The 26,981-nt window shown below is 35.1% G+C and overlaps 1 protein-coding gene across 7 annotated transcripts in view; it reads left to right on the top strand.

Annotated features, from left to right (window-relative positions):
* LOC6038927 overlaps nucleotides 1–26,981 on the top strand; it is a 200,808-nt gene that overhangs the window by 58,385 nt on the left and 115,442 nt on the right. For 6 of the 7 annotated variants that reach the window (XM_038253088.1, XM_038253089.1, XM_038253093.1 and 3 more), the window contains exon 3: nucleotides 13,117–13,122. The gene's annotated coding sequence lies outside the window, so the exon portion shown is untranslated. Of the gene's footprint in view, nucleotides 1–13,116; nucleotides 13,123–13,178; nucleotides 13,194–26,981 lie in introns of those variants that run through there. The other variant, XM_038253090.1, reaches the window with a different exon arrangement.

Below are 26,981 nucleotides of genomic sequence, written 5' to 3'. Positions count from 1 at the left end.
TATGGTCATTAGAATCATTTTCCCATAATTTACTGAAATCATTATATTTTTGAAAATTCAGGCCAGAAAGGGTTGACGGGAATCTGTCAAATTTGTATAAAGCTTTCATGGACAAACCCATGACACAAAGTGTAACTCTGAAGATTTATAGCTTTTATTTATTTATTTCAAAAGTTCCCATCAACATAAGAATTTCAGGCGCATAGGACTTTTTGAAATATGACTCATAAAAGAAAAAAATTGGTATTGAATAAGTAGTCTAAACCTACCGAATTTCAGCTCGAGCCTCGAGTCGATTTGGCTGGAGTTCGAGCCTAAATCAACTCGAGACTCGAGCTAAAACTCTCGCAGGGAAGCAACTTTAAAAACCTAAATGTGGTGATTAGGGTATTTTAACCATTAGTGGACTCCCTAGTAGAGCCGAAGCACATTTTTCACAAATTTTCAATATTTTAAGCACTTTTTCATAACCCTTTGAACAAAATAATGGAATCTGGAGTGTTTTGAACAATTTTGAGTATTTGTTTCATCAGTTTTTTGTTTTTGAGCAGAAAAATAGCCATTTGAAAAAAAAAAGTTTTTTTTGCCTGTTATGGACCCCCTTTTCCTATAGTGGACCCAGGTCCATAATCCGATTGTGGACCCGGGTCCACTATAGGCAAACTGTTTTTATACCTGATTTAACCGATATTTGATGTTTTGATGCATTTTGTGGGTCTAATGATAGATATAATGAATAAAAGATGGATTTTGCTCACTTTTCATCATGAAAAAATATGTTTTGTTAACAAATTTGGCTTTAAACAACAAAAAAACCTAACAGACATTTAAACACATTTATTTCCGAAAAAGATCAGAGAAAACGTTACAAAAACCACTGTAAACATACAAATTATTTAAAAAAGTAATTTTGATGCATTTTTTTTCCATATTAATTACATAAATGATTGACCGAAACTAAACAATAGATTTGTTTACAGTTGCTGATAAAACCACGCATGTTTATTTAAAAAAAATGTTTTGTAATTGATTTATTATTATAAAATATCATTTCAAACTGCAACTATGATGCTTCAGTTAAGTACCATTAACTAAAGTTTTGATTAATTATAAATTCTTTCGGCTTCAGCATATTTAGTACTTTTAACATGAATACAGCTATATTTATACTCATAATTGAAAAAATATGCGTTTAGGTTGATTACAACAAGCATTTATTGTATATTTAAGAGAAACTTTTGCATAAATACACAGTTTTCTTTATTTTTGTAAGTTAAATTAACAGGGGTCCACTTTTGGAAAAGTTTAGATTTTCGTTGTCCTATATTGGACCCCCCTAATTTTTGCTCGAAAATGAGCAGTTCTTCGCTTTATTTTAGTAAAGTTTCTTAAACTTACATTATTTCGACCTGCTGAAGTTGAATAATCAGCCAAAAAATGATTGAATAGTTAATTCAATCATTAAATATAAATGCAGTTTTGTTGTGAAAATGCTAGTGGCCATGGCTGATTTCAGATGTCGAACTCAAAACACTTATTTTGGCTGAAAGGACACGTCAATGTCAGCCAACATTGTTTAAAATTATGCTGAACATGCCAAATAAAAGATTTGTAGACAAAAACACGCTTGAAATTGTTATTTTATTGATTTTTTCATCAAAAACACTTCAGAGGGTCCAGTATAGGAAAGGGGTCCACTAATGGATAACGTACCCTATACCTTCTATTAATATATTTATTCAAATTTAAATTCGGTGATATTGGCATATTTTTGTCAGGTTAAGGATTCGGAATTAAAAAGGTGAATTTCATAAAAGCATTTTTTTTGCAATTCAGTGTAATTAACAAGAGCGAACGCCGAGTGATCATCGCTCGTTGAGGCACCACGAAAACGGTCATCATCATAATTTTCAGAAAAATGTGCTCTCTGCCCAGCAGTTGGAAAAAAGGTTGGTCACTTTGTCCATACTGCCCAACTGACTGCGGTTGAAGTCCAGGTAGGCAATTGTCCGCGCATGACGAGTAAACCACCCTGAGCCGGTGAGCTGCTTGAGAGGGGGGCTTAACCAGGGGTGGATTAATGCTTCTGTTTTCTGTGTGTTCGGTTTAGGCACGTCAAAATAATGCAATTATGACAATAATTTGGCTGGATATTGCTCAAGGTAATTGGTGGATCTAGTTTAGCTGGTTGGCGGGTTGGCTTATTGGCAGTGGGCTTTTTTTTCTTCAAAATTACCCTTTTCTGCTGCTGGATTTGACGGCAATCGATCTTTTCGCAGGTGGAGCTCAGTCTGTAACGAAACGGACTTATGGCCTCATAATGGTTTTGTTAGAAGGTCTAAGTTTTGTGGAACATAGTAGGGTTTGGCTGGGTCATTGACTTGAGAAGTGTTTAAAAATCAATTTTAATCAAAAAGGTATTTAAATTTCATAAAATCATTTTTCAGCAATATTGTTAGAAGTTATGATTTTAGCATCAGTTTCAATCGAATAACATCTAGTTAAACAAAGATCAATTTCAATTCAACTAGTTTACCTCCTTCTTCAGTGTGTTAACCTCACCACAAACCACACATCCGGTGCTTTTAACAGGATTTTCCAACCGGGACACCGTCGTCGTCGTCGCCTCCCAAAGTTACTGTTCAAACTCCGGATTAACGCTCATTACGGGGGAAGCTCGTCAAGCTTTCCCGCCGCTGCTGATGTTCCCTCCTGCATGACACTAAAAACCCGACCGAAGACTCCGCGCTTCGGTGCGCGCAGTACGCAAAGATCATACGCGACTTGAAAGGCACGCCGGATTGCGCCAGATTTTGTGACCTGAACCGCCGTTTACCGCGCGCAACCGATGCCGACAGGTCGGTTGATTTACGGTTTCCCCCCTCCCGGAGTTGGCAGGCATGCTCTTGTTGTTTTTGTTTTCGGTTGCTGCTCTCAGCTGATGGGTATCGCACACCCCCAAATAGTGGGGAAGGTAGGGTGGGTCAAGAATGTAACAGTTTTTTGCTTATGAATTTTTTAAAGTTATTTGCCTAATTAAAACGGATTTGGGTTCAAAATAAATGTCCCAATTTAAACTCAAATGATTAATCATCCCCTTTGACTTTTAGACTAAATAATTTATTGCATTTTCTTGTTAAAAAAACAATCTTGATATTAAATTTTACCGAGTAAAAAGAATTTAAATGCAAGGCATGGTTACAGTCATGTAACTGATAAAACATTGCTAAACACTCAATAGTTTCTGTTAATTTTCAACATAAAAATATTATAATTTAAAATTAAAAACTTACATTAATAGGTAATCCATGTTAATTGTTAATTTATATCCTATTTAAATGTAAGTTGTCTCTACCAACTCACACGAAATCGGTAAAAGTTTCCCCGACCCCTCTTCGATTTGCGTGAAACTTTGTCCTACTAGGTAACTTTTGTCTCTGATCACGAATCCGAGTTCCGTTTTTTGATACCTCGTGACGAAGGGGTGGTAAGACCCCTTCAATTTTTGAACATGCGAAAAAAGAGGTGTATTCAATAATTTGCAGCAAAGTTGGAAAAAACATGAAATTTTAAAATGAAATTTTTTGTTATAAATGAAAAAATGACCCTTCTGGGTTAATGTAGAATCGAAAAGTACATTAAATTTCTCGTAAAATGACATGTTCCAAAAAAATTTTTACTGTTGAGTAACGGAAAATTGCAGAGATTTTAATTTTTTTAGTGTTTTTTCGATTAAAAATACGTTTTTTCGGAATGCTGAGTAAGCCATAAAATCGGGCGTCTAATTTTACATAAAAGTCCTTTTGACACCAAATTTCTATCTCATGACCGTTTCAAGCTGCAAATTATTGAAAACGCATCTTTTTTCAAATGTTCAAAAATTGAAGGGGTCGTACCGCCCATCCGTCACGAGGTAGTTACCTCTTAGGACAAAGTTCATGCAAATCAAAGAGGGGTCGGGGAAACTGCTGTGTGCGTTGGCAGAGAATTACTCAAAAAATTCAATAAATTTCATTTTCTGACATTGTTAATCGAATCAATTGTTGCAGGGATGTCGGCATTTGAAAATTGAGCGCTATTAGGGTGAACAAAAAACCTATTTTTCCAGTTTTCAGTTTTTTCTTATCTTTTTGTGGCTTTATTTCAGCAATCAATCATTTAAGTTTCTTACATAAATGTATACAGAAAATTTTCTGAACTCTTCGAATAAAAAATAATCCCCTTTTTTTGTTTAAGGTGAAGCCGTTGATCAGTTTCAAAGAAAATTGATTATTACTCTAAAATGCTCTGTATTGAATTCAATTTAACGAATTCCTACACCAACATGAATCAGCATGTGCCGGTTGTGGAATTTTGGATCTAAATCAATTGCGTCTCAAAATTTATATATTTTTGTGGTACAATCATTGACGTCCTAGTTGGCAATCATTGATTAATGATGATTTCCATAACTTTACAAGGAATTGGATAATCGTTACCAAAAAGTTTTTTACAAAGTTTTCCAAATATAATTATTTAAAAAAAAATGGCAACGCTACCAAATATGTTTTTCCCTTGCTGGGACTTTGCTCAAAAGTAGACTAAAAATTTTTTTGAAAATTATTAAATAATAAAAAAAATCTTTTGCGCATTTATGTGTAATTTCACTTCAGTTTCTGTTGAATTTCATAAAAAAAAACATTTATTTAGGTAGAATTACTCAACTAGGAGAGAATATTCAGCCAACAATATTTTCAACCTTCCAAATATCAGAAGTCCCGAGCAGACGGCAATAACTTGGGAATAACATTTTTTTATTTGAAAATACTAGGCCAATAACATTTTATGTTATTTATAACAAAATTTGTTATTCGTCGTTATGAAATTTTTGTTATTGGATTGTTATTGTAATAACACACTAATAACATTTTTAGTTATTCTTCGAACAAATCTTTGTTATTATTTTTTGTTATTTTAACAACTAATCCGATCACCCCAATAACAGTTGGAGTTATTCTTCCATAACAAAAAATGTTATTCCAAAGTTGTTTTGGCTTTTAACGAATGTCAGACCAATAACAAATTTTGTTATGATAACATAAAGTGTTATTAAACACTTATGCAAAAATGGATTTTTCAAGAAGATTCCATAACACTTTTTGTTATTTTAACAGTATTTGTTATTGAAATGGCATGAATTATGTTATTACCGTCTGCCCGAGGTAGGGTATTTCTAGGAGATTTGCTAAGCATAATAATAAATGTATTATTACATTACAGAATGCTACGGAAATCTTGTCAACTGAAACTTACATTTTTCTTTAAAATACATTCTATTGGATTCTTGACCCAAATATTTTTTTTAAGAACGATTTAAACATAAAAATATGTTTAAAAAATTGGGTTCGCCTTGTTGTTATTCTTCTATTTGGTGATCTTTGTTTGAAAATTGATATTTTCTAGGTTCATCACATCAATTTCGAATGTTTTGTTTTGTAAGATGGGTAATTCTCCGCCAACTCACACAGCAGTTGCCCCGACCCCTCTTCGATTTGCGTGAAACTTTGTCCTAAGGGGTAACTTTTGTCCCTGATCACGAATCCGAGGTCCGTTTTTTGATATCTCGTGACGGAGGGGCGGTACGACCCCTTCCATTTTTGAACATGCGAAAAAAGAGGTGTTTTTCAATAATTTGCAGCCTGAAACGGTGATGAGATAGAAATTTGATGTCAAAGGGACTTTTATGTAAAATTAGACGCCCGATTTGATGGCGTACTCAGAATTCCGAAAAAACGTATTTTTCATCGAAAAAAACACTAAAAAAGTTTTAAAAATTCTCCCATTTTCCGTTACTCGACTGTAAAATTTTTTGGAACATGTCATTTTATGGGAAATTTTATGTACTTTTCGAATTTACATTGACCCAGAAGGGTCATTTTTTCATTTAGAACAAAAATTTTCATTTTTAAATTTCGTGTTTTTTCTAACTTTGCAGGGTTATTTTTTAGAGTGTAACAATGTTCTACAAAGTTGTAGAGCAGACAATTACAAAAATTTTGATATATAGACATAAGGGGTTTGCTTGTAACCATCACGAGTTATCGCGATTTTACGAAAAGAAGTTTTGAAAAAATTGTTCGTCGTTGATCATGGCCGTTCATGGTCACCCGCGACAGACACGAACGGCGAAACAAAGTGAAACGCAAAAAGTAACTTTTTCAAAGCCGAGCTCCCGTGGTCTAGTGGTACGGGTTTCGCTTTGTAAGCGGAAGGTCGATGGCTTGAAACCCATCTGGCGAGGCAAAAGGGGTAGGTGGCGGTCGAAAGGGGATTTCGGCTGCTGCGGGAATTGATTTGTCAAGTCCCAAGCCACCCCAAAACCCATCACATCCAATCTCTCGGACGATCTGTTGGCGACTGAGTCTGAGCGTTGAAGAACTCTGTAACAATAAGCAGAGAAGAGCTTCAAATGCTACTTTCGACTCGGTCACATGCTCTCAGGCAAAATTCGAGCTGAAGATTGGGCTATATGATCGGTAACGATCTCTAGATGGGTCAAAAATAAACGAGATTTCCCCTCAATCTCGCTCATCTCCACGTCTTCGGATCGGTCTCTCGTGCTCGTGTTGCATGGCATTGAGTGATTGGTTTGGGGAATGAGAGGGGGCAACTGCTCGAATAATTCGTCAAAAACTGTCTCGCTCAAACAATAGCGCTACGGAAGACGATCGTTCGGCAGGCTGTGTATAGCAGCAAAACAGAAAACCTGAGAACAGATCATACTACAATAGATACGCAAGTGTCGCAGTGGTCCGTGTCTGTTCACAGTAAAAAAAAAAAACTTTTTCAAAACTTTTTTTCGTAAAATCGCGATAACTTGTGATGTTTATAAGCAAACCCCTTATGCCTACATATCAAAATTTTTAAAATTGTCTGCTCTACAACTTTGTGGAACATTGTTACACTCTAAAAAATAACCCTGCAAAGTTAGAAAAAACACGAAATTTTAAAATGAAAAATTTTGTTCTAAATGAAAAAAATGACCCTTCTGGGTCAATGTAGATTCGAAAAGCACATTAAATTTCCCATAAAATGACATGTTCTAAAATTTTTTACTGTCGAGTAACGGAAAATGAGAGAATTTTTAAAACTTTTTTAGTGTTTTTTTCGATTGAAAAACACCTCTTTTTTCGCATGTTCAAAATTGGAAGGGGTCGTACCGCCCGAGATATCGAGATATCAAAAAACGGACCTCGGATTCGTGATCAGGGACAAAAGTTACCCCTTAGGACAAAGTTTCACGCAACTCGAAGAGGGGTCGGGGAAACTTTTCCCGATTTCGTGTGAGTTGGTAGAGAATTACCCAGATAACATAAATAAATGGTTTCCTTTTTTGATGTTAACTATTTAATTTGTGAATTTTTTTCTAAAATTCTTCAGTTTATAATAAATAAAATGTCCATGCTATCATCATTTTTTTTATATTCAGTACAGCTTCCCCAATTTAATCTTTTCAAATTATTTCCTATAAGTTTTAAACAGGGTTGCCAAATTTCCAGAGTAATCTTGTAATGCCAGATTTTTCAAGCGTCTGCCGGATTGAAGATTTTCCATTGTATGAGTCAGATTTTGACAGATTTTAAATATTTTTTTGATTAAAATTAACAAGTTCAATTGAAATCAGAAAATCTTTTTGAGGTCGAAAACTAATTAAAACATCAGAATTTTACAAGCTTTTGAATTAATCCATGTCCTCCCGCCCTTTCCCCATCTATAATTGTAAAATTTTTGGTCTTCCAGATTTTCCCAGATTTTTTTGTGAAAGGCCAGATTTCTGCTATTTTGATCTGACAACCTTGCTTATAACTTAGACTTAAATGATTCTATTTTATTTGCAAAATACACAGAAAAAAAATCATGGTAATATTACATCTGGGAAGGGGTACATCTTTTATGTCAGAAAAAAGGTGTAATTTTACCTTTGGATATGTGTAATTGTACCACTTTTCTGGTGTAATGTCACTTTTTCAGTCTAAATTGAGGTAAAATTACATCATAGAAGAGGTAATATTGAACCTTTCAAAATTACAGCTTCAAAAATTACTTATTTTTTTTCTGTGTAGTTTTTTTTTAAATTAAAGCATGTTTTCAATTTAATGCAATTCTTCTATTAATCTAGGAGAAGGATTCGTCATAGAAGATTGAAAACATCTCCCCCGAGATCTATAAAATGACTTGGTGGGCGCCGTTGATGGCCAACGACTATTACCTATTCGCTCCAGCTCTAGTTTTGATGATTTATTTGTTAAGCGAATTTATACATGCAACACTGAATCGTCGAAGCCTATGATTGGTAGTGCTGATAGGATATGACGGTAATGTGCAAATTTGGCTAAAATGAGGTCGCATAGTGGCTGTGAAACAAAAAGATGTCGTTTCATCATTTGAACCACCCTACCGCACTTCTTTTGCACGTTACTTTGTCGGCGGAACGCGTGAATAAATGCATGTCTCACGCGCCGAAGGTTTGCGCTGAAAGTATATCTCAGGGGAGGGATTGAAGTTTCAGGTGAAGAAGGTGGTTTTGACTGCGGAGGGGGCGCGCAATCCTGACCTGGAGCCGTCCATCAAAAAACGGCGTTAATTGATGAACCATGTTTTCGCGTGTCGCGCGCCACAATCCTTTAACATGCTGAGTTCGTTCGGTGAGAGGAGCTCTGAACCACTCTTCACTGTGTTACAACTTCAGATGAGCGGTTTGTGCACTAATGTGCATTAGTATCTGCTGTGCTCGTCGATGGCCGAAGGTGTAATTAGAGTTGATCATCTCGTTTTAAGTGGGCTTTTTTTTTGTTTTCGAAGGGGAGTCTCTTGGAGAATTATACAATTGGTCAATTTGGGGGGGGGGGGGGCCTGGCAAAGTCATCAGTTTAGCATTACCTAACGCGTGAGAGTTTCGTGTTTGGATTAGATCGTTTACCAAATTAATGCCACTAGTGTCATGGAGTCAAGGTGACGAGAGTAGCTTGTACACACGAACTCTTACCTGGTTTCACGAAACTCAGAGTAGAGAAAAGGGGCATTGGTAAAACGAAAAAATTATACCAAAAACTGGAGTAAAGAATATCTCAGCAATAACAAACCATGGACTAACAAGTTGAGGTATTAATGTATTTTTAATTTTAGCAGATAGTCAAATTATGTAAATTAATTTCAAAATTTGGATTCGAGCTTTATTCACAACTCTATTTTTATTTATGATTTCAAGTCAAAAACTTAACCTGCTTGTTGGACTTGCTAATCCTGTTCACCAGCTCCACATAAAGGCTCTCTTATTTCGAACAAAAACTAAAGTAATGCATATCCCCTTTGCATGAAGCCTGGTGGTAAACCGCCTATTTAACAATTTCAAACAAGAAGACGAACCTGAACGGATTCCGGCTAAATGCCATAAAGACACCGGGAAAGTTTTAATCCCTTTTCTGTATAACGCACTGTGCGAGCGAGCTTTTTATGTGCTTACCCCTTTTCCCTTTTCGCCGGAAAGCTAAAGTTTTCCCCCATTTTATGAAGGTGATAATGGTTATGGCTATTACGATCTTGTTGTCGCTTGCAGGCTTCAACTCCTAACCGTTAAAAGTCAGTCGCTTTTTTTGAGAAATTGATTTCCTCAAGTCGCGACAAGATGATGATTCTCTTTTTTTATTGGACTTTTGACAAGTTTTTTGCTGTTGCGTTTTCAACGCGTAGGTTTAATCTAATTCAACCCTTGATCTGCCATAAAGAGCCCATCAGAGTGGTCCGTAACGCATGTTTAACGGCTATGAAAAGTCGTTCCGCCTTCCGAATTGATTAACATCAGAGAGCAGCGAGAAAATATTTATACGGTTGAAATATTAATGTCCTCGCCTTCTGCCGGGGATGCTGGAGTTCATATTGCGTTTATTACCCATTTTGGGCACGTTCTGCTGCTTTGGACCAACCGGCTGGTCGCTTCTCCGAATTCATCATCGTGGTATTAATTAAAGATACAAAACCTTTCTCTCTCTTGCGCGTAGTGTCTTGACTTGACCAGATGTCGACACACGGAAAATCGCAATTACTGGAGGCCGTTGGTCATACAGACGAGGGTGGTCCGTTTGGAATTGGAAACATCTTTCGGTTAACCCTTGATTACACACTGAAAAAAATTTATAATTTTTTTTGTGAAAAATAGCCACTTGAGGGTCACACCAACCATTTGAGGATGCTTCCATTGGGCAGAACTAACCCGGTAAGAAACATGAACCGTTTGGCAACGACTTGTTTCTAGCTTTTCGCACACATAAATCTTGATAAACAACCACCCACCCACAATTTATTCCCCTTTCGAGCTATAGTTAGCTTCCCAACTTCCTGGCCAAGTTCTGCCAAGTTCACCGACAATTTCTCGAATCCTCTTCCTTCCTAACTTTTTGCACTCTGCAAGTTGGCGGAGCATAATTTTAAGTCTTTGCTGAAGTCTTAAGGTGCACCCACTTCTTTGTTGTTTTTTTTTGCAAAACCCTTTCTAACTATTTGTACGTGTGGGGGAGGTACTTTATATCGGAATCACGAACCGATTTGCTTTATTGTCTGTTGGACTGTTTGAAGTTGGTTCAAATTTGCTCGTGGGGCATCCCCCCACGTTATGGTCCACTAGGGGGGGAAGTCACGTGCAAAATTCTTCACGAGAAACAATGAGGAAATGAGCCGCGGCGTCCCATCTGGTGGGAAAGAATGTGGAGTTGGGGGTCAATTTGTTTTGCTTCGTGCTTACAAAATAGCAGAAATGGTGCTACATGGTCTGGTTACAAATTGTCAATAAAAAATAACTTGATGAACCGAAGAACTAAAAAACAATTAAACAAAAATCACAAAAATTTGCCATGTTATAATAAAAGTATTTTATAATTTCAAGTCCTAGATAAATACAAGTTTTTTTTCAGCAGACAAATTTCACTAGTAATTTAAATAGAATCAAGTTTTAATCAGAATAGTTAAGACATTTGTTTTGTGATGAGCAAAGGTCTAAGATCAAAGTCTAAGTAACAATGGTTACTTTTTGCAAATTGAATTTTGTTGAACTTTGGAATTTCTTTGTAGCATTATTTACTGTTACTGTTACATACTGTTTAAATTTTGAATCCTACCCAAATAATTTGTGAAAATTACAATTTTATTTATGTTTTCGTTGCATTTTTTAAATCAATTTTGGTTGCTAATGTTGTTTTTGTTAAAATATCTAATCAAAGTAGATTGCGCGTTTGGGCTGTAAATTTCATAAATTATGACCAGCGATGGGATAATCATAATGAAAAGAATTTTTTTGGACGTTCTGGGAGAATTTCGCGAGCGATTTTATTTTGCGTGATGCGCCTCCTCTCTCTTTTGCGATTATTCCATCCCTGCTACCAACCAAAAATTAACATTTATTCAAACATGTTATGAGTGATTTTTTTGAAGTTTATGTCCCTCGACTCTGGCCAAAGTAAAGAGGGGGCCAGCAAATAAAAATTGAAATTACAAGCCATGGTTTTAACATTTGAATGGAAAAAGTTTTTTTAAAATGCATTGCACACCTGCCCAGATGTTTTGCAATCTTTAGTGTTCAAAATATCAAAGTATAGGCGAAATATTTTTTTCGAAAAAACTTTTTGCAGTACTGTACGGGATTTAACCAAACAATAAAATATTATTGATCGACCTTAAATATGCTTAATATGATTTTAAACGCAGTAAAATGCGTTCTTTTTCTATTAAAATTTAGATGTTCTTGGAAAAAAAAATATTGGCGCCCTGATTTTCCGGACCGATTTTGAAGACACATGAATTTCGAAAAATATTTGCAACGGCCTAAATGCTAAAGATTTAAATTTTCAATGAAAAACTTATAAATGAGATGTTTATCTTTTTAGAATGCATTCAATATCGTTTTTTATATTTTCAATCAAACAGAGCATTTAAAGTTTTTTTTTAAACTTATTTTGAACTTTGAGTGGGCGTAATATTCAATATCTGGCTCTTTTGAAATATTGGTCTCGATTCCGAATTTTTCGGAATATTTTTTTCCAAAAAGATCAGTAATTTCACCAATGTTTCCTTTTTTACATGGAAAATACAGCCACTAGTTGCTGAGATATTTACTGTTTGCGTGAGACTTCAAAAGCTTCAATTCTTCAATTCAATTTATTACTGTTTTCAATGTTCATTGGAATATGTGGGATATACTCAATGTTTACATTTGAAAAACATGTAATAAACAAAATAATTAATAAACACATTTTGAATTTTTCTGTTTGTCTTTCTTTTATTCACTGATTCTCAACCACAGGTCCAATTTTCATTGTAAAAAATGAAACATTTGTGAAATTTCTGAATACTTGAAAAAAAAAAAAAATATTCAGATTTTTTTTAATCTAAATGATTCACAGTTGAAATTTATGGGAATATTCTGAACTTTTTTTTTAGATATGTTTAGAAAAAAAAAATCAAAAGCTGTAATTTTTTCTTGAAAAAAAAAACTTTTTGTGACCATATCTCGGAAACGGTGCCCTTTATCATTATTTCTGTAGAGTACATATTGATTGCAAATTTGATTTTGCGCACTTCTTCTTTTCAAAAAATCATAACTCGGCGGACAAATTTTTATTCGTGCCGTTCAATGGCTCGAAAGTTGTGATTTTGTTTCTAAATCAAATCATTTTTTTTAATAAAAAAAGGGTTAAGAGAAACAGTTACTGAATTTTGTTTAAACCGGTCAATTTATATTCTGGCCAAAAATTCTTATGCATATTTTTTCTGAAAAGTCAATACCTACAATATTGCCAAAGGCACCAAATCGATCAGAAAATTCCTTCAAAAGATAAATAATTTGGAATATTTACGAACCATTTGTATGGACAAAAGCCAAAATTGTATGGAGACTAGCATGGGTGAACCAATGACAAAGAAGGCCTCCACAATATTTGAGCCAAATATAAAAATAAATATAAAGAAATAAAATTTATGCACTTCGTCGTCGGATTTCATAGAGAATTGTTCGCTTCTAAAGGCTGAATTAAAGTTAATCAACTATTAAATTTTACTAACGCTGTTTTCTTTTTCTTTTAATTTCAGAATAAGGTACGTTCGGCAAAACATTCCTCAATACCTTCCACAAAGCTGGGAAAACATATCTAACAACATGCCTAAAGGTTAGTTCTGCATAAATTAGACCATTCTACCAAAGTATGAAGACATAATTTCCTCCGAACAGTAACAAAACTAATTATCAAGAAAACGTACCGTAACCAATTCGAAAACACACTGTAGAACATCGAAATTGACACTCAACCTTACACAGTTAAAACATCGAGAAAATTTAACATCATTAAATTTGTAACGTGACCTCTTGTTATGAGTAGTTCCACTTTTTCAACATAAATTTACGTTCCAACTTTTTATAATTTTGTTGAGTGACTTGAATTCCCCCTGCAACGGGTTGGCCCGCGTTCATTCCTCGAAAAAGATCGCCTCGTGCTCTTCATTCGTCACCAAGCCGCACTGAAGATGTCGGTTTTGTTTGGTGCTCTGATGGCATCAACCTGAATGCGGTCATACAACGCCAGCAACAACAATTGGAAATGATGGGAACTGGAACTGGCACCGACGACGGAAAAGTGACTTAGTTCCGACGACCGCGGTCAGGTACAAAAAAAACACCAAAGCAAAAGCAGATTGAATTTTAATATCACATTTTATGGTTTCTGCATCTTGCACCACGGGGTGGAGGAAGCTCGGCCCACTTGAGCTTTTAAGTGTCATTTAGTCAGAGGTTAGTGTGTCACCCTAACGAAGGCGACAAAGTTAAAACTGATGATTCAAAATACAAAAAAAAATGTTCGAAAATTCACAGAAAACGGTTTTTGGGGAAGAGTGTTTAAAATAGGTCACGATCTGTAGTTGGTGTGCAACGTTAGTAATTTGAGAGTAATCAACCATTCATTTATCTACCAAAGATATTCCATACCATATCTTGCATGTAGAACAAACCAGCTCGATGGCAACTCTCCGATTTCAGCCTCAAACCCAGATCATAGGCAGGGCTTGTCATGCAAAGACAGAGGCTGGGCCGAAGCTTTTCCCACAACCAACTTACCGACGGGGGCTCAATCAGTGTGCGCATTGCGCTGGAAATGGGCCTTTTTGTCGTCGTCGATGCAAGTTTGGATCAACTTTCAGTTGATTTCGCTGGATCGCAATTACTTCGTCGTTGGGGTAGGGTAGTTCTGACTGATTGGAAATGTGAAATCAGATTTTCCGATGCATTTTGCAAAAAAAAGGCGTGGAAATGCCAAAAAATCAAACCTACTGCGGATACAGAATCTCGTAGTTTTAATGACTAAACAAGTATACATCATTTGGAGGGATCATAAATTCCTAAAAATATGCTTGCTTTCCATTCTTTATCTCAGAAAACTTTCTGAAGAACTTATTCCATGTTTGACAGAATCATAAAATAATTAAAATATTAGAATAAACTAATTCAAACAAAAAATTTATACAAAAGTTCTGCTTTAATATATATAAAGTTTCAAACTTTTTAAAAAATAGTTCATTTGATAAACTTGCATATTATAAAATATGAAATTGTTTTACAAATACGGTTGCATTCAGATCTTTCACTCAGATTTTATATTGAAAGAGCTGTTAATTCTTGAACACATGTTGCAAAAAAAACAAAACTACTTTTTTGAAATAATGGAGTGATTATGTTTTTGAGATTAAAAATACATCTTTGAGCCATTAGGAAATGAAGTGACCGAGTTATGATATTTTTTTTCAATGAAATCTGAAAAAAATATGTTAACGTAACTTTCTGATGTGAAGTTTCCAAATTCAAGTTTCTCTGATCTAACTCAGAGTTCATATTTTTTCGTTTTTTTCAATAAAGTTTATTGCTCATTCCTGAAAAACAAAATTTCAAAAATGTGAGATTCTCGCAGCTACTTTAAAATTTAAGTTTTTTTAATCACTGAAACTGCTCTCAAATTTTGGATGCCAAAATCTCTGGAATTAATGATCCGATTTATAATGTAAAAAAAATGATTTGTAAAATTTTCCCATCTCTTTGAAAATAATATTCTTAATAATAGATTTTTGCCCATTTGAAATGTTAGTCTTGATTTTAAAATTTTCGATATATTTTTTTCGAAGAAACCAGAAAATTTAATGATTAAGTAATTTGACATAAAAAATTGGTTATTTTTTTAGATACCGGGAATTCAATTTTAGTGCTATTTGGGTGACACTTAGAAAAGTTTAATTTTATCGTTTCTTTACACATTGTATCTCAGGACATAAAAATACTCTTCTTGAATATTTTTTAAAAAGAATTTATATGAAATTATCTCAGCATGAGCATAAATCAAACATTCAACACTTTTTCACAATGTTACTTAAAGTGGCTATCGATCTTAGAAAAAAATATAAATTGATGGCATTAAACTTCTAAATTTCGAAATAATGAATTAAAAAAAACATTTCTTTTTTAAAATTAGATTTTGAATATTACCTAGAAACCACGATGCTAAAAATGCTAAAAATTAATAAATATTCAATAGTTCTAAACATAACATTGGATTCTGTGGACATCTTTTAATTTCTTGACAAATTATCTATACAGCCATTCCTCGTTAAACAGGAAGTCTCCAAATCAAAAGTGCTCCGATTTGGCTCAAATTTGGAGTGGTGGTTCTTTGGCCTAAATAATTAGACCCGTATTTTTTGTTTGGTGATTAGGGTGGTCCTATCCGAAATAGGGTGGTCCATAAAATTGCGTTTTTCGCAAAAGCCACATTTTTCAAAAAATCATATCTCCGGAACGGCTGAACCAATTTTGGAGCTCCTCAATTCAAAAGAAAGGTTATTAGTTGGGCTTTTATGGAAACATATGTTGAGGTCCAAAAAACTAGCTGAGTATTTGAAAAGGTCCTATGAAAATTTCTTTTGCCGATTTTAAGATCTCGGGACCAAAGAGCCCATGTCTGAAAATATTTTTTCCTGATTCCTTGTAATATTTTACACAACATTTAAAAAAAAATTGCGAATATCCCTTAACACGTTTCGGAGATATGATTTTTTAAACACAAAAACTGAGTTTTTCGACGCGCCGCGCGCAAAAACGACAAAATGAGGAAACCGGGTAAAAATAAACTTTTTACATTAAAACTGCGGTAACTTGAAAATTTCAGCGTCCCGAGACCTTGAAATCGGCAAATGAAATTTTCATAGGACCTTTCTAAATATTCAGCTATTTTTTTTGGACCGTAACATATTCTTCCTTAAAAGCCCAACCAAAAGCCTTTCTTTTGAATTGTGGCGCTCCAAAATTGGTTCAACCGTTCCGGAGATATGATTTTTTGAAAAATGTGGTTTTTGCGAAAATCGACGAAAAACGCAATTTTATGGACCACCCTAATCGCCAAACACCACCCCACTCCAAATTTGAGCCAAATCGGAGCACTTTTGATTTCGAGACTTCCTGTTTGACGTGGAATGGCTGTATAAAAGAAAATATCAATAAATCAAATCTGGGCAAATTTTTCATTTAATTTTTTTTTTGTTTTAACAAAAATAAGAAATTTAATACAAATACGACGGAGAGGCGGTACAAACTACAGATTTTATATGGATTTATGCGAAATTTACGCCAAACATTCTTAAAATTATTATTGCCGCTCAGTGTGCAAATAAGTAGTTTTGTTGCCATTTATTGAATACAAATGCTAACAAAAAGTTGAAAACTATAAACCGTACAAATTCCTAAAAAAATAATAAATAAACTTTTTAAAAAATTTACTTTTTTTGCTTAAGAGCCCCATTTATGTACTACTGAGTATCGTGCAAGCAGTGGTGTTGGGAAGGTGGATTTTTGTGGTGTTCTCTTTGTGCTATGTTCGTGTTCATGTTCGAGTCATGCATGCAGTGGGGGGTCATTGTGGTAATTGATATTATTGCGCGTCAGTATCGTGGACGCAGCAGGGCCAGGAAGATGGTTTTATGGTTGTGTTCGTTTTGTAATGTATTTGTATTAAAATCTAGCATGGCTTTTTGTGGTGATGGTATGGTTTTGGAGGTGGTGGTGGTGGTGTTAAAAAAAACAAACGTTCAATTTACTAACATTGAGTCCAAAACCTCCCTATAAACATCTATACCACTAGGTGACGTAGAGATCTCTGCGCATTCTAGATAGATGTTTACTAACATACCTTCCAATCCCCGAGGTTAGCAAGGTACCGGCCAGGAGCCCCTTATCTTACTGGATAGTATTACACGCTCATCTAAAGAGGAAATCATGGTATCTCCCGTGTTGGAATATTGTAACCGGATGAGAGTCTAGAGCTATCATACGTTTAATTACAGTTAAACAGCAAGATAAGCGTTGTGCAGCCATCCGGAATTGTGCGACCTTTATTGCTAATGCTAATGCTAATGCTAAGAGCCCCATTTATGTACTACTTTAAAAAATACTGATAAATGCTTTCAAAATATCAAAAGTTGATAAATCTCTAGAAAGCTCACTTGATTTATATTCTCGACATGAATTTAACCAATGCCACCATTAATCATTCGTTAAATTTGCATATGTGAAGAGGAAGAGATATAATCTTAAACATCCTAACCTTTCAACTTATAGCGGCGTGTCCCACTAAATCCGGAACCGCTCACATTTTCCCATCGGTACCACCCCTGCCCTACACCTTTCCGCCCAAGATGAACCCACCACACGTCAGCTGGCGTAGTCGAGTTCCATTTTCTGGTTCTGAGGCTCCTCGAATAGCAACAACAAGTCTTGACTTGGGCCAGTCTTGCTGTAGGTCGTAGTAGCACTTTCATTGCGTAATCTGGGTCTTACTCCTTGTAAGTGGGTTTTCCACAATCTCTTTGCAAGTCGGTAGTGGTACCTCTACCCGGTTTTATTAGCCTGTGTGTGGACGGGGACAGATTCGCGAATTGGAACTCGCGCGCAAAACTCGTTCCTTCTGACGAGACCAAGTCGGAGTCGTTACTGGTTGTGGGGTTTGTGGTTTCTTGTAACATTAATTGTTGGTGATTTTCAGAAAATAAAGTGAATTCGACTTCCAAATATATGATTTTTTAAGATTTTTTCTTACATAAAATATATAATGCAACTTTGGCTAAACTTTTATATGACGTGTGTCAAACTATGACAAAATAGCACACAGTTGACAACGTCTCGAAAGTGTCCCAGCTCGGTCTGCCCAGTTCTGGCCCAGTCCCGGAGTCACTCTCCCTGTCCATCAGTCTGGCTGGGTCTGGGTCCGTTCGACTCCGCCTGTAAGTGAGTGCATGTAACCCGAGGAGGAAGAGACCTACATATATTTAAATGTCAAACCGGTTCGCACACATTTTCACACCAACCGAGCGACTGACTCTGTCAATTGCCAAGAAGTGTGCTGCCGCTGCAACTCTCTGCAAGAGATCTGATTAAAATGCAGCGGGTCTCGAAGAAAAATTGGGACATTGGCGTAATTAAAATAAATCGTAGCGCTGATTAGTAGGACCCCTGGCTCTAGGCAGTTACATTAAGGGGGAGAGCGGATTCTAATTGTGTCGGTTGAAATTGTGTGTTTCGTAGGGCACTTCATTAGATTACCGGTGCAGGAAAAAAGGGCATTAAATTGCTTGAAGCTTTATTGCTTGGCCCATATTTTTTCTCAGCGAGCGCTACTATCAAGCAACTTTTGAAACAAAATTATAACTTTATCTATTTACAACGCCTTCCCATGGGAAGCGAGTGAGATGTTTTGGAGTGAGAATGTAACAAGGTCTTCAGGGAAATTTTCTCTCGAGGATAGTGGCGAAGAAGTCAAATTATGGCGTTTTTATTTCTTCTCTCAAAATGCATCAAAAAAGATTATTCTTATGTTATTATTCCCTTCTAAATTGCAATTGTTAATGCAACTTTGCGTTTTCTGTTTACAAAAAAAATTTCAAAGTTGCAAAAAACAAGTCATTTTATACTGTAGTATGACAAGATTTGTACTAAATGAAAAAATACCTCTCTGAGTTATTGCAGGTTTGAAAAAATACGTCAAATTTCGTACATAGAGACATGTCTCCACATTTCAAACTTCTTGATTTTTCGAAATTCGAGTACGCCATTTAATTGAACGTTCAATTTTTCATAAAGTTCTCTGACAACAAATTCAAATCTCATCACGGTTTCGAGCTAAAAGTAATTGAAAAACGTGTTTTTGTAAAATCTGGATACCGTCACGAGGTATAAAACATGGTTTTGTGATCTCGGACCAAAATTACCTCTTATAGCAAAGTTTCTCAATAATTGACAATGGTCTTTTTCCGAGTTTTTGTAAGTTGACGGCGAATGACCCATTGTCCAATGAAGCAATCTTTCATCATCTATTTATCAGTACAAATTTTTTACACAAATTTAAGGTGAAGTCATATAAAATTGCTATGTAAATGTTCAAAAATCCGTATCTTAAGAAGCAAATTTCCTAGAGATTTGGAGGCTTTGGCAAAGTTATAACAGTTGAAGGATCTGACAAAATGAGTAACATTTCACTTTTAATTACATAGAATCTAATTGCGGAAAAAAAACACTTTTTGACATTTTTATTTTTAAATGTTTAGATGTCAAAAATGACACCTTTGGAATTAGCTTATACACATAGCGATGAGAAATGTTTTGCATGCTTGGATTTTTGAAAAAGAGTAGTTTTATACATAATTTTTGGATAAAGTGCACAGTGTTCAAGGTGAATCCACCTTGAAGTAATTTCCTTTCCATAAAATAAAATACCTTAGCCGCAATTGTTTAATTGTTCAATGTTTTAAAGCGAATTCAAGGAAAGTTTTCCGAAAGTTTGAGTTAAATACGTTTTAAATTTATCAAACCTTGGTCATGAATTCTTCAGGTAAAAAAACGTTTTTCAAAGAAAAAAAAAAAATTACCTTAAGGAAGATTTCACATGCGAACGGTGTACTTTATCAAAAATTATATTTAAAAAATATAGTTTTTATCTGACTTAATTAAGACTTTCAAAATAAAACCTTTTTTTATTCTCGATCATTTTTATATGTTTGATGGTACTAAAACTACAACTTTTGAGCCGTAGCTAGTTTTGGTGCAAAACCTGTTTTGAGAGATATTTTTTTCTAAAAAAAATCGTGATTGTTGAAAAATATTGAAAATGAATTTAAAAGCAAAATCGAATTTGCAATCCAAAAATACATACAGCATAGTTTTTTGATTAAATGTACCGTTTTCAAGTTATAGCTAAAAAATAATTCTTGAAAGAAAAGCGCCTCTAAAAAATATTTTAGAAAAGTTTTAAAAAATTCCTGTAATTTTCTCTCTGAAACTTTGAAAAACTAGTTCCAGAAATTATTGAAAAGATGAGAAAAATTTGCCTAACATTTCAATTTTAATATTGGAAATTTGACCAATAAAACTACAGTCTTATTAGGTGACACCTTAAAAAATCATTTTCATCGACTCTTTGTGATGCTGTATCTAAGAAACTAATTACCCAAAAATAATAGGAAATTTCTCAGCTTTTTACAAATATGTTTTTCAGGGGTGCTTATTTTAATTTTTGATCAAGATTAATTTTTCGAACTATAAAAAAATAATAATAATAATAATGGGGTAATTCTCCGCTAACTCACACAGCAGTTGCCCCGACCCCTCTTCGATTTGCGTGAAACTTTGTCCTTAGGGATAACTTTTGTTCCTGATCACGAATCCGAAGTCCGTTTTTTGATATCTCGTGACGGAGGGGCGGTACGACCCCTTCCATTTTAGAATATGCGAAAAAAGAGGTGTTTTTCAATAATTTGCAGCCTGAAACGGTGATGAGATAGAAATTTGGTGTCAAAGGGACTTTTATGTAAAATAAGATGCCCGATTTGATGGCGTACTCAGAATTCCGAAAAACGTATTTTTCATCAAAAAAAAACACTAAAAAAGTTTTAAAAATTCTCCCATTTTCCGTTACTCGATTGTAAAAAATTTTGGAACATGTCATTTTATGGGAAATTTAATGTTCTTTTCGAATCTACATTGACCCAGTAGGGTCATTTTTTCATTTAGAACAAAATTTTTCATTTTAAAATTGTGTTTTTTCTAACTTTGCAGAGTTATTTTTTAGAGTGTAGCAATGTACTACAAAGTTTAGAGCAGAAAATTACAGAAATTTCGATATATAGACATAAGGGGTTTGCTGATAAGCATCACGAGTTATCGCGATTTTACAAAAAAAAAGTTTTGAAAAAGTTGGTCGTCATCGATCATGGCCGTTCATGGTCACCCGCGACAGACACGGACGACGAAACAAAGAGAAACGCAAAAAGTAACTTTTTCAAAACTTTTTTTCGTAAATTCGCGATAACTCGTGATGTTTATAAGCAAACTCCATATGTCTATGTATCGAAATTGTCTGCTCTACAACTTTGTAGAACATTGCTACACTCTAAAAAATAACCCTGCAAAGTTAGAAAAATTGGGTGTCTAATTTTACATAAAATTCCCTTTGACACCAAATTTCTATCAAATCACCGTTTCATGCTGCAAATTATTGAAAAACACCTCTTTTTTCGCATATTCTAAAATGGAAGGGGTCGTACCGCCCCTCCGTCACGAGATATCAAAAAATGGACCTCGGATTCGTAATCAGGGACAAAATTTATCCCTTAGGACAAAGTTTCACGCAAATCGAAGAGGGATCGGGGCAACTGCTGTGTGATTATTACCCAAATAAAGAATTATTATTGATAATAAATAACAATATCTAAAATGCTTTAAACCGTTTAAATTAAATCGATGTCCTCTAACATTTTTGCTGTAAATTTTACAAAGATAACTGCAATGTTGATCCAAAAACATTAACAACTCCTTTCTGACTATAAAATTCACCCACTGTCCTCCTCTCCTTCCAAAACTGGGATGCTCAACCGGGCGCAGCCCGGACGATAATAACAGCTGATTCAGATAATCATTACCATTAGCATAATTAAGTCGGAATCGCTTACAAAGACGACGCTCACGTGCGGATGACGACCCGATCAACAAGCCAGCCAGCCACGGGCACGTACTCCTGAAGTGGTGGGGACTTGATAATTACTCCACATCCCGTTGATGGATTCGTGGTCCGAAATGCCGGTTTCAGACGACGACGACGGCGACTTGTTACCGTTTTAGCCAGCCTCAGGTTGACCCACTTTCGGTGGCGTCGTGTTAAGGTCTGACCTTGGGGGCCGTTCCGTACCGGTAAATGTGCTTTAAATTTTTGTGGTTCAAAACAAAAGCACTGATTCCGGTGATTTTTTTTTGGCTTTGTTTTTTTTTCTTCGTTTGGAATTTCGGTGGAGCAATTCGAAAGTTGCTTCCCTTTTTTTGTCGGTGGTTTATTGCCGGCTGATCGTCTAATAAACACGAAAAACGGGGTGATAAAAAAGTTAACGATCTTTCGATGTGGAACAGCGGACTTCTGGTGGGTTGTAAAAATTTGCACCACTTTTTGACAGCACCGTACAAGGAATGACAAATTGATTCCATAAATTTGGCAGAGGCGTTGGGATGAACACCTCAAGCGTGTACCGTTCTCCATACTAATTGTTTATTGTGGAATAAATTTTGTAGGAATTAGAACAAACTTTGACTGAATTATGACTGATCGAATTCACTTCATTAACCTCAAAATTCGTAACAAATCAAGTTGATCTGCGCCACCCATCAAAAAAGCCGTTTCCGTCGTTTCCCACAACTGCAACAACATTAAAGACACCCAAAGTGCCTTCGCGTGATACCGTAACATGTATCATGGCTCGCACCTTATCCAGCTTATTACAACCAGCTGCGGCAACCGCCATTCCTGCACCATAAACATAGCTCCAAGCCACCACCCCTTCGCAGCATACTTTCGTCGAATGTGTAACACCGGCATCACTCAGACGTGTCTCAGACTTTTTGCTTGAGATTTTCCTCCCCAAGTCCCAAGTCTCGCCAGCAAGCTTAGCTGGCTAGCGAAGAAATAAAAGGAAAAATGAGATTTATTATGAAATCATAAATTATTGGTGGCGTGGTCAGGCGGCCCAGCCCAGCACCGCGTGTATGTTTACAATATGTTGCCGGTCAGCCAGCTTCATTGATAGTGATGATGTGATGATGTGGCTGATCACAATAAGCTTGGCCCCGAGGCCGTCGATCGCGGAAACTGGGTCATGTCTCCAGGCAGGAAGTGGTGGCCTGCGCCACAGACGAGGATTGTAGGACACCGAGGAGGAGAGAAATGGGCTTTGGGCAGGGGTAGTTGAATAGAATAATACGTAAAAACATGAAAACATTGAGACATGATATCACGAAGACTTGAATACTTGAAGACTTGAAAACATGAAACTAGAAAATATTAAGACTTGAAGACTTAAAAAAATGAAACTAGAAAATACTTAAAGACATGAAGACATGAAGACTTGAAGACATGAAGACATGAAGACATGAAGACATGAAGACATGAAGACATGAAGACATGAAGACATGAAGACATGACGACATGACGACATGAAGACATGAAGACATGAAGACATGAAGACATGAAGACATGAAGACATGAAGACATGAAGACATGAAGTCAAGAAAACCTGAAGACATGAAGACTTGAATACTTGAAGACATGAAGACATGAAGATGAAGACATGAAGACATGAAGACATGAAGACATGAAGACATTAAGACATGAAGACATGAAGACATGAAGTCAAGAAAACCTGAAGACTTGAATACTTGAAGGCATGAAGACATGAAGACATAAAGACATGAAGACTTGAAAACATGAAACTAAAAAAACATGAAGACATGAAGACATAAAAGCTTGAAAACTTGTACAAACAATTTGACCACCCCTGCACACAACTTGATGGAACCGATTACGACCTGACTTGTACTCCAGCCTAACCGGCCGGGTGATTTCGTGTTGCCCGTGCCAAATCGCGGTCACGAGGACTTGCAGATCTACCATCAATAAAGGCATAAACACACGCGGCTGGGAAGAACAAACCTCAAACGCCACGATCAGGCCCCAATCAGCCAATTTATTTTCACCGAGTCTTAAAGCCCTGGCCCTGATTATCGCGACCTCCGAGACGGTTTCGGGACTTTCTTTCCCCCCTGCCCCTCTGCTGCGGGTTCTTCCTGGTTCCCCCACTATTAATAAGCCTCAACTCCGTGTGCTTTTCGCTAATCTCCTGGACGCAATCAGCCGGTTTGGTCTGGCCGGCACAGCATTGTTTAGTAGGGGACCTCCGAAGAGATTGTGGCCGCTGCCAGAATTGTTGGAAATAGGGGAGACTTGTATTTTTTAAAATCAATTTTTACAGCTGTCAATTTATTATTCAGTACTTTCAAGATGCATGCTTTGATTTTTCGTTCTATAATTCGATACCTCTTACTCTAGACGTTCTCTTCAATATCGACAAAGAGAGAGTCCACTGTATTTTGCAAATTAAAATTTCTTTGCCTATAATTTTGCAAGGTTAAAAATGTGGTGATAGAATATTACCTCCATATAAATGTAATTTAAGCTCAATTTACGTGGAATATGTAAAATCACACATAAACAGATGCAAATTTACACCACAAAATATGTAATCCTTCCCAGATGTTTTATAGCCAGGATTTGTTTTTACTGTGTACACAAAAAAAGGTATAACATTGATTTATAATCTTTCAAAGTAACCTTGTTTTCTGAAAATTCACTTTATAGAAAAAAAAGCCTTTCATTGCATTTAACTGACTATTATTTATTAAATGATTTTAATGTAACTTTACTAAAGATATTCTACATGTTTATCATTTTTTCTATGTTAACTCAAAGCTTTTTTTATAGAACTTGGTTTAATTTTAACTGTATAATTTATGGAAAAATCTTAATTTGTAAATTGTCCAGGATCCAATTAAATTGAGTATTCTTAAATGTTTAAAAACGGTAAACGGTAAAATTGTGCAAATATACACATAATAGACATGTTGCAATTTCGTTGTGAAACCAATTACTTTTCCTGTCATTCTCGCATGACGAAAAGGCCTTCTTTTCGCTACCAAAAATAAAAGTTTCGAAAAGTTGATACAAGTGCTGAAAAGTTATGTTTTGATTTTATCAGTGAATTGACTAAAGATAGCTAATTGACCTAAAATTCAATTCAAGGGATGTTTTTCGGAATTGCAAAAAAGTGTGTGGAACATGTTTCAAAACATGATTTTTTCAGCACTCGTCATATTGGAACTTGTTGCAAAACTTGATTTTTGTTGCATCAATTACTATTATAAGATGATTAGAAATTTTTTATTTTTTTATTTATTTTATTTATTTTTGCAGCAGGATTTATGTACAACAAGGTTGTTAAATATAACCTTAGTCTGTTACAAATTTTATTTAATGTTTTTGTCATCCCCCCTTCAAAGTTGACCCGAAAAGTTATTATTATTGTTATTATTATTTATTCAAAAAAAACTTCAAAATATCGATGGAAATTTGAGTGCAATCAGCCGAGTACAATGCATTCCCCAGTGATTAGAATGATTTTTAGCATGTTTGAGTTGGTTTTGATTTTTTTTATGTTTAGTACCGCAATATATTTTTTTCGCTATAATGTTTGTTTTCGTCAAATATTCCACTTTTTGAAAACTAATGATGACAAAAAAATTGAATAACTTCATTCAAATGTTGAGACTATGGTTTGTTACAGTCGACTCTCTGGCTGTCGATCTTCTCGATATCAATAATTCTCTATCTATCGATGAATTCAGTCCCTTCAATCTGCATACTTCAATTATCTTCATTCCTCGATATTTTCCCTTGCTTGAAGGATCTCTTCCTCGACGGTCCCTTGGATTCTGTTTGCTTTAAAAATCTCTTCCGGTTGTCAATAATTTCACTTTCTCATGGACTTAGACATTTTTCTTGGCGAAACGAAGCTTTGAAGGGTGTTTGACATTAGTTTGTTTTTGTTTGATGGACGTTGCCATGATTCTCTACCATAACTGGGTATCAAGAAAAAAATATTTTTAATCGAGTCTTCATTTTGCATCGTTCTGTAAACTGATGATTCTCTTCCTCGACGGTCCCTTGGATATTGACAACCAGAGAGTCGACTGTATTTCAATTTTTTGCTTTTGCAATTTGCAAAAAGAGAAGGAATCCACGTGAAATTTGTAAATACTGCATTTTGACATTTTTTTTAATATTTAAATTTGTATTTTATAGTTACAATACAGTTTTCAAACAAATCTTAATTTTGCTTATGGATTTTCAAAACATAACAGTTTTTAACGTTAAATACCACTTTTGTAATCAAAAAACCGTATTTCAAGGTACTTAATTTTTATTATTTGCAATACGGATATCAAAAGATAAAAAAAAAATGTTTTTTTTTTTACAAAATTCATAAACTGCGATTCAAAATATAAAAAGTATTTAAAAAAAACATATTTTGAGGAAATTTTTGTATTTAACACAAAACATTGTAAAAAGTTGCCCCGACTCCTCTTCAATTTGCGTGAAACTTTATCCAACATGGTTATGTCAGACCCTGATCACGAACCCGAGGTCAATTTCTCGATATCTCGTGGAGTCAAAGGGACTCTTATGTAAAGTTAGACGCCGAAATTGCGTACTTAGAATCCTGAATAAGGTTTAGATAGTTTCTCAAATTCTACATTTTTTCAAGACTTTATTGTGAAATATTTTGGGATATGTCATTTTATGAAAATCAATGTTCTTTTTCAATCTGCAATAACTCAAAAATGTCATTTTCATTTACACCATTTTTATTTTAAAATTTTGTGTTTCTACACACTTAGATTTTTTCAATAGAATTCGGTAGTTGAAAAATCGGTCAAGTTTAGAGCGGTGAATCATTTAATTTTTTTCGCAAGTCGCGATCACTGGTGATGTGTT

This window comes from Culex quinquefasciatus, chromosome 2 (assembly GCF_015732765.1).
Source record: "Culex quinquefasciatus strain JHB chromosome 2, VPISU_Cqui_1.0_pri_paternal, whole genome shotgun sequence".
In the NCBI taxonomy this organism is placed as follows: Eukaryota; Metazoa; Arthropoda; class Insecta; order Diptera; family Culicidae; genus Culex; species Culex quinquefasciatus.
This window is presented reverse-complemented; position numbering and strand designations above follow the sequence as displayed.